Below are 11124 nucleotides of genomic sequence, written 5' to 3'. Positions count from 1 at the left end.
AAGTTTTTAATCCAAATGAAAAAAATAAAGGTTGATAAAATAAACAAATAAAATATGCAAGTACAATGTAATCATACAATAAAATATGGTTAGATTAGTCTTAAACAGAGAATGTGTTTACTGTCTGTCGGTTTTGCTCTTCTGAAAGCTTTACAAGCAATCAAGCCCTCAACAAATATAATAACCTGCTGATTGTGAGCAGGACAGCTGGGTTCACTTTAAGCAACTTATGCAAATACATCTCTTTTTTTCTCGCAGTCATGTACAGTCATATGGTAAGACACGGAAAAATTTGTTGTTTGTTTTTATTGATGTGAATCAGATAAGATGTAAATAGTTTTTGAACCTGGAAAGATCAGATCCAGAAAACTATTGCAAAAGAATCCTTTGCAAGTGGGCACAAAATTTCAGTCATTAGATGTGCTATGTCGACAGACACATACCTCAATTGACTAGCAACTAGAATAAAAGGTGATTTTATAGTGCACTTACCCTTGGAGGCTGTATACTGTGCACATCACTTTTCTGATTTTTAGTTAAATACATTTAAAAAACATTTTTTCCTCTATGCTTCACAATAATGACATAACATCTCACTAAAATACATTGAAATTTATTGTTGTTGCATTGAGAAATGTAGAAAAAAAAAAACAGTTTCAGACTGTGTGAAGTATTTGCAAGACAACATGGGAAACTACAACACCAGACGACCCCTTGCCATTTTCCTGAAGAGGAAAAAGCCAAACCTGTTTATTTAGCAGGTGACTTTAGCCATGCAGAGGATTCATTGCGGTAATTAAAAAGCTCGGCTGGATGATGATGAATGTCAGCTATTTGTGTAGTGTCAGGCTGCCTGTGTGTGCGCTTGCTGTTTGTGCGTTGGGGTATCTATGGTTGATTAAAGGTAATGATGCAGAGCCATCACAGCCTCTTGCTTCTGTTCCGGCTCCACATAATTAGAACTGAGAGAAGGATGGCCTCATCGCAGAACTGTTGCTTGGCTCTGCCGTGTGTTGTTGTGAAGCAGCGGCCTGGCCGCTCGCCTCTGCGTGGCCCATCGCAAATCCTGGGTCTATTCAGACTTCTTGTGGGGGAAGTGAGAGGCAACTTGTTGCATCAAAAATTTCGTTTTTACCTTCTAAACAAGATTTTCAACTGAAAAATGCAGAGTGTGCTTGACTTAAAGACAAAGAGACATTTTATCCAGTAATATCCGTTTCTATGAGAAAACTATTCCTTCAAATCTTTGAAATGGGCGTGGTGGTCTCTTATGCTTACAGTATGACTTACCTGAGATGCCAGTTATCACATGTAAAGTGCCGTTTTGTTTATTTTCTTGCAAACATTTTAATCCTTAAAAAATGGATTCTCATAAAATGCTTTCATCTAAAAGCTTTAAACACAAATCAGTCGTGCAGCTTGTGCAGCTTTTTGTGGCTAAATCACGTTTCTATGTCTTGAGAGCGAGAAGAAAGTGTCCTTTTCTCTTTGTTGTTTTCTACATTTCACATGTTATTCTAACCGGACATTGCTCATAAAAAACATCTGCCCTCCAGCCGCCTGCAGAGATGCCAGGTCACCTTGACGCTGCGCTGGGTGTTTTTGGCCATGTCTGGAGGCATCCTTCCCCGCCCCTGCCCTGACATTCTGCAGAGGCAAACACAACGCGTTTTATCCTTTCACTATGGCGCCCGTCCAAAACAACACATATACGATGAGACAGCTGCGGAAAACAGATGTGGCAAAGTTCGAGTGCAAATAATAACCTATTATTGTGACATTTTTGGAACATGTTCTCATTTCCTCCCTTGCAGGATCTTTTCTGCTTCCTCTCAGGCCAGGCTTTCTGCTTAATCTCAAATCGATGAATTGATTTCTTTTCTTTTTGTCACACGAAAGATGGTTCTCTGGCTCTCAGTGTCTTATGCCTCATTCTAAGACTTTAGGTTAACCTGAGCTAATTCTGCAGCTACGCTGCTATAGCCTTGGGCTGCTGGAGGACCACCTAGCCAATTTTTCTCACTTTCTTCTTCTACTACTCTCCAACTTGCCTCATTTGCTGTTATTTTAACTGATAATTTTATGTTTTCTCTCAGTTATCTTTCTCTCCACAGAAGCTACAGCTGATCTGCTGTTTTGTTTTGTGCCTTCCTCTGTCCCCTCTCCTGCTATTAACTTCTTACTTTTCATTCATGTGGAAAGCACTCCTACATCTGCCCTTCTGTTTTTGTTTTGTCCATTCTGCTCTGTATTCTCAAACCCCCATTTGGTCGTGGCAGATACTAATAGCTGCTGAACCAGAAGCTATTAGCGGCGCTTGGCTTCCGGTTCTGCTGGAGGTTTCTTCTTGTTAAAGGGGAATTTTTCCTCTCCACTGTCGCTACATATATGTTCAGTATAAGGGACTGCTGTAAAGTTAATGACACAATGAAAGTGATTGTTTACTGTCACTACATGCTTGTTCAGGAGGAGTGAATGTCAATAACTCCATGAAATCTGCTGGTTTTGCTTAGTTTGAAAACTTGTTAAAGGAGTAGTACTGAATTTTCCAATTCAATTCAGTTTATTTATATAGTTCACAACAAATACCATCTCTAGGCATTTTACAAATAAGACAGTGTCATTTTATAGCACAACCAAACAACTATGTAACCCTCAGTTGTAATAAAAATGTTGTTTTAAACACAACTAAAGACTTCAAAGACACCTTGAAATTGGCCCTCTGTCTCTTTAAGAAACTCCTGCTCTTTCTGAACCTCCTCCATCACATCAACATTCATTTGTTTAGCGTTTGCAAACATCTGTCGGAGCTCTGGTTTGGAAAATAGCTCATATAATAAGCTCCACAGTTGCGCAGGTGTTTGCTCATTGCTGCTGCTGCTAGTTTGAAGGAGCTGGAAGGCGGAGCTTGGCTCCCCCAAGTGTTTTACAAACCCGAATTGTTGCCATGAGAGATTCAATAATTACTCAAACATGAATGATGAGAGAATAACTTTATGACGGGATGTATAGCTTAGAAAAATTTTAATTAATGCACTGTTTGATAACTGGGATGTATGATGGAATGGAAAGGATTGTTTTACAAGATGTTTGTTGTGAAATGGCGCTATATAAATAAACTCAAAAGAAAACTGACCTGAATAAACTTTCACGTTGCACGTGTTGAGCCACTTGCCTCCAGACTTTCTTTGTGCTCCTGAAATCAAACCGTGTGTGAGATAGCATGGCAGGGGAGCGATGAAAAGCCATTTCCTCTTTGTCTTATCTGTATTGTCACATACAGAGCCGGTTAACTGGCTGATATTTCCGCACTCTGCTATCTGTACAACCAAAGGCCATCACTAAATCCTGCGGGGGTGTTCATGTCTCTCTGCATGCAGGTTTGCCTTTATGAACTTCACCCGGCTGAATGGGTCTGGTGTTGCTTCTCTGCAACGCATCTGCACAAAGGAACCTGTTACACATAAGCAAGCAATTGCAAACGACAACAAAAGCATGCTACGTTTAAAAACAAGATTCAAAATGGTCAGAATCGGATGTGCTGTGGTGGCGCCGGGGTTAAGCACAACCCACATATGGAGGCCTTAGTACTTCAACGTCGCAGGTTTGATTCCTGGCCTGGCGACCTTTGCTGCATGTCTTCCCCCTCTCTCATTACCCAATTAACTATCAAATGAAGGCCAATAAAACCTTTTTTTTTAAAAACGTTCAGAATCTACTTAACCCTTATTGGCAACTCTGGCAGAGATCAGGTGTGCTGTGGTGGCGCAGGGGTGAAGCACAACCCGCATATAGTAAATAAATATTTATATCTCGTAGAGAACTTCTGGATAGATGCAAACTACATCTTGTTGCTTGTACTTGTGACAGTGCAATGACAATAAAGTTGAATTCTATTCTAAATTTTTTTCTATTCTATATAGAGGCCTTAGTCCTCGACGCAGCTGTCGCAGGTTCGATTCCCAGCCTGGCAACCTTTGCTGCATGTCTTCCCCCTTCTCTCATTACCCTCTTTCCTGTCACAAAAAGGCCACTAGACCAATAAAATCTTTTTTTTTTTTTTTAAACTCTGGCAGAGATGTCCCTGAATGTGAAATTTGATCTGAATTCATCTATCTGGTGGAACCAGAAATTCTGCTATTGGAAAGCTTCTCTCGTTAGATAAAATAATTCAAACATTTATTTTACGATCTAAAATGTGACAAAAGCAGAATATGAAACAGTTTCTCTTCAGCCGCTTTGCTTAAGCTCATTTCATATACAAACCATGTCATCCAAGCAAATGTGGACTCACTGGTGGGGAAATTCACATTTTCTGCCCATCTGAGACTGTTGAGCTAAATTAATTATACAAATGTTTGTTGTCGCGTTAGTGTTGCAACCGCAGGCCTCTTCGGGTAACATCTTATGAATATATTTGACATTTTAAAAGCAAATATTTAACCGATTACGCATATTTGTGTAGATGTAGAGCGAGTTCATCAGAGTCTTTTTCTCTTCCGTTTATTTATGAGTGAGATCTCAGATGTTCAGGAGGGTTTACTGCACAGGCATCAGTCCTCAGCCTCCATGTGGCCTTCATTGATTTCACCCCCACACTGCTGAAGCGCACCATCAATCAATGCAGTAACAAGTCTTCATTTATATTTGAGAAATGCAGTCTCTGACTCTGCCAGTGTGGCGTTGGGGTGTTGTCAGTGCAGCCGTACAGGCAGGCCTGCACCTTGCTGAGGGGACCAGATCGTTTTCGTTATGACTGCCACAGCACCATGCATGCATCAAAATGGAAACAGAAGCACAAACATAAGTTTTTAACATGCAGTTTCTAAAATGAGAATAGTCACGATTAACCTGCTCACTACTGACAACATTAAGGGAATACTATCGGATGACCTACTCCTCAATGATCTCCTCTTTTGGTTGAAGTTAAGAAAATACCCCAGACCTGGTGTTTTGTTTGTTGTTTTTTTTGTCAGACTTCTTTTTTTTTTATCTCTTACACCTCAGTTTACACATGTACTGCTCTCTGTTCCATCAAAATCATTCGCAGAGGCGAAACTTTTAACTTCTCAGTACAACAAAATCTAAAGTTTCCCCCAGAAAACTTGTTAAGCCCGTTGGTTGGGTGCTAGAGCAGTCATTCATCCAGCGACCCGTTGTGTTTATGAGTTAACAAATGTTTAAATTTGACAGGAAATTTTAAAATATCTCTTGATTATTATGTGTTATTGAAAAATTGGAAGATTAATACCTGAACACCATCTATAAAGTCTTAAAAATTGCACACATTTTAAAAGGACTTAAATAAATAAGTAATGCTTAGCCTGGTGGGGGCACAAGTAAAGCCTGGTGGCCCGCCAGGCTTATAATACACTTGGGGAAACCCTGAAATTTCTTGTGTTAAAAATAGGAAAAGATCCAAGATAATGCGCCCCCTATAGATCCATTTCCCTCATTGATCATTTTAAAAATTTTGCCAAAAAACTTGCTGTCAGGTTGGTGCTGCATGATCTGTAGGTGTTTGGACTTTTAGTTTCATTTGTGCTTCTTATTTGAAGAGCATTCATTTGAGTTTATCACTTGTATTAGTTCAATTAATCCCATTGTTTTTGTTTTGTTAGATTAGTTTTTATTTCTGTTTACTGTTCAGGTTTCCATTCCCCCTTCATTCTCTTTACTTTGTTTTTTTTTTTTTTACTTCACCTTCAGTTGGACATTCTCCTCCTGTTTCCAGCTGTTAATCATTTTCCTCATTTGCCTCCACCTGCTCCCTTCAACAGTCATTAGCTCTTCTGGTCCCTTTGTCATTTCCATCTCTCCCTCAGTATTTAAGCCCCTCTTCCTCTTTCATTCCCTGCTGGATCCTCCGTTTTACCTTCCGTTACTCTCTGATTCCTGGTCTCTGTTCGGTCCCTGATTCCCAGTTGTTCTCTTCTCTGCAAGTGTACCTCACCTGGATCCCATCTTCATTTTTGAAGTTTTCATCTTTCCTTCAATGCAGATGGAACAAAATTATCTGTTTGCAGCGTTTAAATCAATAATACTAAAACAAAACAAAAAAAAAAAAAACACAAGCACAGATGAAGACAAAACCCAAATACCTAAGGTGTGTGACAAAATCAGAATATCTGAAACAATCTGCCAGTATAAGAGTGGTGAACCTGCTGCATTCTAACCTAATCTGTTTCCAAGTTTGGTTATCTTCTTTCTTTCTGAACTAGATCATGATGACACTTCCAGGTTGGTGGCAACTGACACTAATCAAAAGACGTGTTTTCATTTTCTTGGAGCACAGCAGGTTAAATATGTTTAACTTTATGAAATCGCTGTTGTAATAATTGAGGCTCTCTCGTCAAGTGAAGGCAGGTGAGTTTTGTTGTTAGTTAAAATCTCTTCAGTGAAAACAGTTGGAGTGAAAATTACTGGCAAGGCATTTCAGCAGAACCGAGCCCGTCACAGGTGAAGCGTCCCCATGAGCCATGCCAGTGTGTCAGCATGTGCTAAAATAAGAACGCAGCCATCGCTGATATTCCTGAGCTTTCCATACAGTGGTGAGGTGTAGCAGTTGACTCAAGTAAAACATCAGGCTACTGATTTTTTTTCTGTTTCCACAGAATTCAAAAGTCAAAAGCGGAACTCTGAACATATTGGTAACACAGTTTTAATGCTTTATATTGTGACGATATGAAGCAAAGGATGGAAATTATTTCTCACTTTTTTTCCCCCTTCTTTTTTTTTACTGATAATCCCAATACTTTACAGTCTAGTGAGAATTTGGAGCTTTAATTGGACGAGGTGACTATACTGTGCTGAAGATAGTGAAAAGAACTTCAGTCATTTTAGATGGGAAAAGATCTGTCTAAAACTATATGCAATGATTTCAGTTAGAAACAGTTTACTTTTACCAGATCCAGCTGTAAAGCATACATCAGATGTACACTAAAGTAACAAGAACTATTAAACTATTAAGTATTAAAGTCTAACAGGTGTTAGAGTGTAAATTGTCTCCACAGTCTTGGGCACTACTCATACTTTTTCTTCTTCTTCATGAAAAGTACCGTTTTGTGTGCCACAAGTCGTGTAAAGCCCAATATAAGGGCAAACATATGGAAGAATATGCTTTTGTCTAAAATCAAAATTGTCGATGGTGAGATGGACGGAGCTAAATACTGAAGAAGAAAACCTGCTAAAGGGAGGAAAAGACTTGAGTGAAACAAAACCAGACGTAGTAGATTCAAGGAAGAGGTGTAAATTAAAACGTATTCATGTTTTAAAATGATCTAGTCAAAACCCAAACCTAAATCCAAGTGAAAATCTTTTTCTCAGAAATAAAATTGCAGAGTTGTTGTAGATGGTGTGTTGTGGATCTCCAGTAGCAGTCAGTCTTCCAAAAATTCAGAAGAGGCCTCTGCCTGAAGACTGATGCTGTATGACAGTTTCATGGCATGCAAACAGCTCAGTATCCCTGCAGCAGAGTCCATATTGCACATCAGTTGCTGGAAAGAACTGCTAACCTACCTATTTTGCTTTTGCCACTCCTTTTTAAATCTCTGGCTATAGAAAGCCAGGAAAAGGAGATGTTAGGTAGGGAGATTGTGCCTATTGTGATCGACTGAAAAGTCCTTTTTAACTCCTCTGGAATTTGGGGTCAAAATTCAAGTAGGCCTATTATTTGAGCTTCTGAAATGCAAGTAAGTTATTCCAAGTGTAAAAACAGCTGAACTTTGGTTATAGACTATAGTAACTGTTCAAAAGTTTATAAAATAAATAAACACCTGAGCAAAAATCCTTCCAGCACGCAAAACCAGACGGAATAGTTGTGTGTAATGCCTCAACAACAAAAAAAGGAGCAAAAATATTGAAAGGAAATATAATCCCTGAAATGTTGTTTGCATGCTAAAAGTGAATTGAGCTGAACAGAACGTGACCATCACCACTTCTTTGCCCCTTTTACAGGCAGAACAATTTTGGATCAGCATCACCTTAAAATAAAAAAGATGTGACAAATTGTTCTCCGATGGGAGTGACAGCGCTCACCAACATGGACTCTGCCTCTGGTTTTGAGCATCCAAGCTCCATTAGCGTCTGTTCCTCCTCTGCTGGCTCTGCTTGAGCCCCATCCTTGCTGCTGTTAACATCCCAGGATGACAGCTCTTCCTCCCCCTGCCTTGCTGGGACCTTCCGCTTGGTACGGTCCGCTCCTCCCCTCTCCTACGTTTCGCCGATGGTAGTTTCTATTGGGAGAAGGTCAAATGACTCCGCATGTCTGCCTCTGTGTACATTCCCGCTATGGCACACGCCTGTTGAGGAAACATTTCCACCCACAGCCAGTCAGTCAACTCCTCTACCCCCCGCTGGGAAGCGTCTCCAAGCGTCTCCAACGGGACGTCGCCGTTCCCGGGCTTCGGAAAGTAAGTAATCACGCGCTGGTTCCGCAGCTGCCGGGCTAATGCCGGTAATTATTAGCATTTTTTTTCTTTCAGGACCGGCCGGTCGTTTCCTTATTAATGTTTAACGTTTGAAAGAGTTGCGTTTCCATGCAGCTGGTCCCCTGTCGGGTTAAAAATAGTTCCAAAAGGGGGATGCAGTGATGCTGCCAGGGCGGCGCAGGTGAGTTTAATTTTTTTAATAAAGGGGTTATGCTTTTTTTTTCCTGCTTTGCCTCCCCTTTTTTTGGATTAATTAAATGTACATTTGCTTCCTGACAGTCAGTTCTCTGTGCCAAAAGTAAATTAATGAAAAAGTGATTTGTGGCGCTGCCAGGCGGCTCATTAGTAGATCAAATTCACTATATTCAGAAGGGACGGTCTTCGAGATGTCGGGGGTTCGATTCCCGGAGCCGGACCACTTGCAGCATCTCATTCTCTCTCTGCTGTTATTCCTGTCAAATTACTAATGAACAAAAGCCACTAGCATCACATAAACATTGGAGAACCCCCCCAAAAATACTGCAGACAAATAAATCAGGAATTAAAATAAAGTTATCCTAAACAAATGTATTTTATTTAAGCAGATGAATTATAGCCAGTTGACTGATCCTGGTGCATTTGTTAATTAACATGCATTATCCCTGCCAAATAAATTCATAAAAATAACAAAACCATATACACTGTATTCCTATAAGAAGTGTGGAAAGTTCTGCAAAGCTCTGAGGAAGGCAGACTTAATGAAATGAGTCATCTGAGTGAGGCCAATGGCTCCCCTCCCCTGCAGAGCAGTGTGTAGCTAAGCCTATTAAAGCATTGCATAATGCAATACGGTGTAGTCCCATAAGGTGCAGAGTGAGCTGCCTGCAGGGTTCCATAGCTGGAAGCCTCTGTGTGTGTGTATATGTATATATATTGTTCAGTTTCCTTTTAATCTCTCATTATACGTCTCTAATAAAACGTCTCAGGCCAAACAGAGGGGTCGAGTTGTTCAGAGCTGACAGGAGGGGAAACTGGATCACTGTTCCCAAACTTGCTCTGCTGCAACATCCTGTAAGGTAGTTGGCTCAAGGTCAATGAGAAGTTAGAGGTTGATGAAAGTGGGAGGCTCTAAAATAGTGAAGTCACTCTAAAGTGCAATACTTTAGATGTTTGAAAAAACAAAGGTAGTTATTTTTTATGCAACTTGGGAAGATGCATCCCTCAGAGATTCACCGAGGTTCTGTGGTTGATTTCCAGTTGCTGGCCCACCTGTTGATTTTTGCTGTCTGTGATGTGAACGTAAAAAACCGTTATAAATGAACACAGGCCACAAAGAGTTATAGCAAGCAATCACTTTTATCCATACACCCATCCATCAAGAGGAGCCAGTTGAGGTGGCTCCTTCATCTGGTTGGGACGCATCCCACGTGACTGAAACTTTAAAAAAATAATTTCTTTACTCTGTGACTGTTTCCACATTGTAGACTTTTGTTGCTAGTCTGAGCTGGTAGTGGTTGACAAATGATGCATTTACTGACCAGGTGAAAGATGGCATGTCTTGAGTTTCCGGTCAACACTCACAGGTCTTGACCGACTAAGCTGAAAATTGTCTGATTCAGGTCACTGGGTGATTTCTTGGTGCACATGAGGTTATTTATGGCTCAAATTGGATGCAGGATTGATTGGGAAAGCCATTTCATCAGAAAATCGGATGAACAGCCACTTCTTCAAGGTGATTGAGTAATTTTTTGCATCCTGGAATGACGAACCATCTAACGAAAAGGTAACCGTGCATAGTGTTTGGCTCTTTAACTGGAATAATACACTAATTGTTTCAGCTCCATGAACTTTAGATACACTTGTTGAGTTCTTGTTTGAAATGTCGCAGCTGTAAAGCTTGGAGGTCACACACGCACACCCCCCACCTCCACATCCCCACACACACACACACACACACACACACACCTTGGGTAATCGCTCTCTCGATCAAATTGTGCACGGTGCCTGTGGCTTTGATTAATCCGTCCTCTTGCCGTCATGAATGTATGCTTGCTGTTACCAATTGATTACTGCATACTGCTGATGAAACTCAAGTGAGTTCATGTCGTAAAAACGATTTCAAACACGCTGTTTTAGAGGGAACTAATTCAATTAGCGTCATAGATTTTCTAATCTATATTTCATGTTCATCTTTTTGATCTTTTTTGTTTTTTCAGGCTTATTTGATAAGATGAGCTTGTTGAGGTTATCAAACCTTTAGTTGTGTTGGTACTGAAATGTCAAATTGCCAACAACAGATCTCACTTTGTAAGAGGGTTTTTGAACAAAATAGTTTATGGTTGAGGCATCTGTTTTCTTTGTTTCTTTTTTCTAATCTAACAGTTTTTTTTTAGTGAACACCAAGCCTGTAATATTCAGCAATTAATCTATTCATCAATTAATTGCATCACAAATTTAAGTTAGTTTAATGATTTCCCTTCTGACGATTAATATTTTTGAAGGGGAGTTTTGTTTATGGACATGTAATCCTTTTTTTATGGTTTTGGTTGTAAGTTCTTTGTATTTCAGTTTTATTTGTTGTTTTGGTTGTCCTGTTTTATTTCTGCATATATAAAATGTCTTCCAGATCCAGTGTGAACTTTACAAAATTAAAGTTTATTGGTCTTTGGGTGGGAAAACTTGCACCATGACAGGTCTAGTGAGCACACACTCTCCT

General features: G+C 40.0%; 1 protein-coding gene across 1 annotated transcript in view; it reads left to right on the top strand.

Moving 5' to 3' along the window:
• The first annotated feature begins 8255 nt into the window (after positions 1–8255).
• The window catches only part of oxr1a (oxidation resistance 1a), a 171606-nt gene continuing 168737 nt past the window's right edge, over positions 8256–11124 (top strand). The window contains exon 1 of the mRNA XM_028017968.1: positions 8256–8411. The gene's annotated coding sequence lies outside the window, so the exon portion shown is untranslated. The remainder of the gene's footprint in view (positions 8412–11124) is intronic.

Source organism: Xiphophorus couchianus, chromosome 5, assembly GCF_001444195.1.
Source record: "Xiphophorus couchianus chromosome 5, X_couchianus-1.0, whole genome shotgun sequence".
In the NCBI taxonomy this organism is placed as follows: Eukaryota; Metazoa; Chordata; class Actinopteri; order Cyprinodontiformes; family Poeciliidae; genus Xiphophorus; species Xiphophorus couchianus.
This window is presented reverse-complemented; position numbering and strand designations above follow the sequence as displayed.